The sequence below is a fragment of the Asparagus officinalis genome, chromosome 4, assembly GCF_001876935.1.
Source record: "Asparagus officinalis chromosome 4, Aspof.V1, whole genome shotgun sequence".
Lineage (NCBI taxonomy): Eukaryota > Viridiplantae > Streptophyta > Magnoliopsida > Asparagales > Asparagaceae > Asparagus > Asparagus officinalis.
In genome coordinates, this window is record NC_033797.1 from 8,252,831 (window position 1) to 8,258,830 (window position 6,000).

Genomic DNA, 6,000 nt, shown 5'->3' on the forward strand with positions numbered 1-6,000 from the left:
ATCTGTAAACTTTAGGCATTCTGCTTTCTAATGTTCATCTTCTTTCCAAAAGACACACTAATTCCTACAAACTCCTGGATGTGCCCCTCTAGACTGCGACCTCCTATTTCGGTTTGGACTCTTTTTGCTCTTGCGATCAATGCCCCCGCTACAGGCTCAACTGAAGTCTTCTTATCCTTCTTTCAAAGCTGATAATTCACAAGTGCAGCGGTGACCTCACTATATGAAATTGATGTCTTCCCATTAATAAGAGTAAGAATGAAGGTCTCATATTCCTCGTCAGGCAAGGAACTCAACAACAACAACGCATTGTCTTCATCTTCAATCATAACATCTACATTCGTCAAATCCGCAAGAAGCTTTGTGTAGTGGTTCATGTGATCACCAATGAAGGTTCATTTTTTCAATTGGAAGCGATAAAGCCTCATCTTCAAATGCAAGCGGTTCTCTACACTCTTGATCAAATACTTGCTCTCAAGGTTCTCAATCTCGACTATTTGGTTTGGTTCCTCGAAGCCCAACAATTTGGCCACCGTGCACAACAACATGATAATTAATGCTTAATCAAAAACATAATTTCAAGGGAACCTAATAGTCATTAGAACCACACAAACTTTGGTACTTATAGTTAATGGGTATCATTAAAATTGAGAGAGTATAAAAGGAAATCAAAAGTTTTAACATTGCAATCCTCTTTTATAATAGTTTTGATTTTGATATAGATATAGATATAGATTAATATATGAATTATTTTTAAAGAGTTCTTTTTGCCACTTATCATGTGGATTTATTTTTTCAATTAATTTTTTTCGTAATTGATCCTATCTAACCTTAAGGATCATCTTTCTAATATGCTTAGTATTTAGTAACTACTTATTACAGAAATATAAAAAAAGTTGACTTAAAAGTGAGTATTAGGTGACTGATGGCAATAAAAAACTATTTTAAAGATATTTTATATAAAAATTGACAATTAAAGATGGTTCTGCAGAATAACTATGTTTGAAAGGTTGTTCTAAGAAAAAAACTCTTTTTTTTATTATATTAGTCCCTCAAATTCAATGATTCCATAGTAGTCGTTAAAATCCTTGAATTTGCTCATAAGTTCCTCGTGTCCTAGGGATCTTGCAATTTAGTCCCTTAATGACAAAAATGTTCTTTAGCTCTCTAAACCCTTTCTTGTACAAAAATATATTAGCTGATGAGTATTTTGGTTATTGGGTAACCAAATTGCAATCCTCTTTAGGATTTGAGGGTCTCATGAGCGATTTCGATGCTTTAAGAAAAAAATATGAAATTATTGACGAATTGAGGCACTAATAGCTAAATAAACAATCTAAATAAGAAAACTTTATCTGTCAGTCGCTTCATTAATGAGTCAAAGCTACTTGCACCCAACTTTCCAAGCACTTGCTTGCTTTCATTACCATCATGAAAAAAACATTAAAAAACCTATATTGAAGGGCTCTTGACGGTGTCCGATAGCTACACTTGTAGATATTTATACCCGTTTGTATTATTTAGACATGACAATTTTTGGATCGCTCTTTAAGTTCTGGTCCGCCCTCCATGATCTGCAGAACCACGCCCCGCACCCCCCCCCCCCCCGCCCCGCCACCCTAACGTGGAAATTTATGTTGATTGCATTCCAAAGATTGATTGTGCTACTGTGGGGATTATTGTTCATGATCATTTTGGCCACCGTATCATCACATATTGAACTTTTGGGCTCCATCTACGGCCCTTTGAAGCTGTAGTTATAGAATAACTTACCAGCCTTAGCCTAGCCCTTATTTATGGTTGGTTGAATATTATTTTGGAATCTGATTGTTTAGACCTCGTACTCATGTTACATTAATCTTCAATGAAAGTTGGACTCTCTTTTAGACTTTTAATTGTTCTTATGTTCGTCACTCGGGTAACTATTAATACACACATTTTAGCTCAATATGCTTGCAGATACAAATGTACATTTTTCTTGGATGCATGTGATGGTCTAAATTTTATTGGTCAATTCTCCTTGATGCTATGTAATAGAATCATTACTAATTCATCAAAAAAATTTAAAAATAAAAATAAAAAACTATATTTGCGTCTGCCTAGTCTAATTCCATTTTCAACTCAGCCCTTTTAGAGCATGTTTGACAACTTATTTATTTCTCCTTATAAGTAACTTTTTACTTATAAGGTGATAATGTGGTGTTTGGTAAATGTTACTTCTTTTACTTATTTGTTATTTATAAGTAGGGAAAAAACAAGCTGGGATTTTCCAACTATTTTTTCTCTACTTATAAGGAACATTTGTTATTTTGGCCAAAAGAGAAAAATACTCTCTTATTCCCTTTACTTAATTAAATATTATCTTATTATAAAGTGATTAATATTATTAATTAATAATTTAATTTATTTATTTATTAATATTTAGTAATTAATTAATAATTATTTATTAATAGTATTTATTTTATTAATGATTATTTATTAATATCTAATAAATAATTAATAAGTATTTATTAATAGTATTTATTTTGTTAATAATTATTTATTAATAATTAATTAGTAAATTAATTAATTAATAATAATTATTTTATTAATATGAAATTTAATTAACTAGTCGCAAAGTCGCAATATTATTAATTAATAATCATAACTAATTTGAAATAATTAAATGTAAATTAATTTATTTTTTATATAATTAATATATTTAATAATATTAATTATCTGGTTAATATAAAATAACTTAATTAGTCACAATATGGAGTTACAACAATATGTCCTTTTTAACAAAACCTTGTAAGTTATTAGTTTATCAAACACATAACTATTCATATATCTATTCTTTATTTTTTTAAAATACTTATAAGGAGATTTGAGAATAAGTAGTAATTAACTTATAAGGATTCAAAAATTAAGTAGTAGCCAACATGCTCTTACTGATTGTGACTGTAGCATCGATGTGATATCCGTTCGAGTAGTTGGATTGAAGCATTAGAGGTCTAATTTCTTCAGCATAACTATAATTATAATGAATTATCGGTAAATGAATATTGTTAGTGTTCTGTCAGATGCAGTCACTATTTGCGATTTCCTAATTTAATTTTAAAATTTAATAAGTGAAAATTTTAATTATAGTTGTAATTAGGGTATCCAAATTTCAAGAGCAATATTGTGATGGACTGCAATTAGAATTAATGATTTAAATATGATTTGCAGCTCAAGGAAGTTGAATTGTGACATCCGAAATCTACGTTACTAATCATTAGCACTAACTATTAACGAAACAAATCACTGCCATTTTACCCAACATGTCCAATCATATGCGATTATGTTTTTAGGATGTCTGTGATTCCAAAAATAACTAAGATCATAAATTAAAAAAAAACCCCTGCATCACTCTATAATTATATAAAATTAATAATCATCCAAAATTAAATCGAACCACTAAAATGGACATCTTTGGTTGCTAAGTTTGTCTTTCGTCATTTAGAACAAGCTTTGCCCGTGCATAGGATTGTTTCTCTTGCTAAACAAAATTTTTTTAATCTTTAACATGATTGCACGAGCCTGAGCTTAATTGGATAGTGTTTTATTTTTAAACTTTTCAGGGCTTGGTACGTGGGGACATTTCCGTCATGATTTAGTGCAAATTGGGCGACATATTTTGGACCAAATTTTGTGGCGTATAGCTGGTTGGGCCTCATATTTGGGTTTGGACCGAAGACTATGGGCTTTAAGTTGATCAAATTTATTCTTGCTTCCCGCTTGGGCTTCAACTCGAACACAAAGGGGTTTGGCTGAACAAGGCTTTTGTCGGATTGACTACTGGTTTTTTTAATCATTACTTTCATTAGTGTTTATGTGAGAAATTTAATTGTATGGGTAAGTGGATGTTTAAGGAGTTTAAGATTTGTTAATCTTTCTTGATAGTTGATCAATCAGAAAGAAGTAGATTCATGCATAGGAAACACTCGTTAGAGAGTCGTAGTTCGTTGTTCAAGCGTACACTCCAATGTTCAAGTCTAATAGATTAAGCAAGTTTACAGAATCTAGTTTCAATGTATTGTTTAGTAGTTTTTGCTTACTCTAGAACAATAGAGATTGCTCACTGTTTATAGAGGGTTGGTTAGTGCACGTCAATAATTTGTTTGAATCGGTGTTGTCGGGTGATTAGACCACACTTTACATATGTCGGCAACCTGTTGAATGAGTCACCTTTGCATTTGATGCAATAGTGACAGAACAACTGAAGTGCTACCGTGATCCAAAGAGTCATGTATAACTTCGACCCGAAGAGCCATCATGACTCGTGCCCATCATTAAATACGATGGTGATTTGGGCGGCGAAGTACGACTATTAAAGCTGATAGGTTTTCTCGACATTCGAGACATTCTTTAGCGGGTCTGAGTAGAAGACACCTTTCGCCTCAGACTTGGCTTCTTCTAGTATATCCCAACTCGAAGACGCATTTATTCTCGGACTTAGGCTACCATAGAGGTTGGCGATGCTCACACCCGGATCATGGTTTTAGATTTGTAAGACTCAGCTAGTTAATTATGCAGGTAGCTGACTCTCAAGAATTCATTAGACTTAATAGTTCTCAAAATATAACAATTAGGTTTTTGGTGTTAGCCGCTTTTCTTCGATCATCATGGATGTTCTCTGCTGGTAGCAGTTGTAGAGCATTGCGATCAGCGGCTTATCTTTGGTCATCGACGTGCATTTTCCCTGTCTTGTTTTCACAAGGTTTGGTATTTTCTTGGTATTCTGCGGTGACCTATATATTATATTATTATATTTTGTTTTTACAGAAATCGTTCCTCGGTCTTTTCTTTCTTATGGCCTTTTACAGGGAGTTTTGGATAGGGTTTTCATAAAGAGGGTGGAGAAAGGGATGAGAAGGGAAAAATGATAATACAGTTACAATATTGTTATTTACAATTTTTAATTAGTAAGGTGAAAAAAAGTCAATTCACTTTCTTAGCTCTCATAAAGTGGATGGTTTAAGAGAGGAGTGTCGGGTGTTAATCAGACGTGATTCTAGTAGTAGAGTTGTCAGCATATAATTATTCAGAGTCCTCATGGGAGCAGGAGTTGGTTGGTGTGTAGACTCGATGAGGACAATGCCAGATTAGGTGGAGCTTGCAAGCAGGCACAACTGAGTAACACACATGCTGATGGAGATGATGACATTAGACTTGAAGATGATGAGCGCTCATATTTGGTCCAAGCCAAGTGATGGAGGAGATGGAGGCATCTGGCTCGTAATATGGAGTAGGAGAGGTGCATCGATATAATTTGAAACGAGCGATACAGTTGGAGCACAAGGACAACAAGTAGGGGGAGGCTATTGTTAGGCTCAAGATGGGAGGAGAAGCATAGTTGATTTTCTTCTGATGTTAGAGGTGCCAGATCTCTTGGTGCACACAAGAGAGGTGGAGGCGCCACAGCAAAACAAATGATAGCGAGGGTCACAGGATGTCCCAGTTGGAGTGCAGGTGCTTCGATTTGAAGTGTCAAAGAAATATAAAACTCTAGCAGGAGAGACAGAGTTTTAAGACGACGATGATATATTTTCAAGGGAGTTTGGAATGAAACCCAAGGTAGAGATTATTAGAATTGTGTCTTTTATTCTTTGTATAACTTCATAAGAATTAGATACAGTTAGAGATCTATTATGATTAGGAGATTGAGTCTCATCATGATTAGGAGTTTGAATCCTATTCTAATTAGAAAGTTAGGATAGAGATAGAGTTTTGATTTTCCTATATATATTCTTCTATTGTTGGAGGAAAAACCAAGCAGAGGAGAGAGAGAGAGCCAATATTCTTGTAATTTAGGATTAGCAGAGGACGTAGCCTGACTCAAGAATATTGTGCGAGAGGTGAGGGTTTCGTAGTCTTTATCCCTGTAAAAAATTACAACATTAGGAGAGGGTTTTGCAGTCTTTGTCCGTTCAAAAGATTAAAAAGAGAGAGATTTGGAGATAATATGAGAGTTGATTA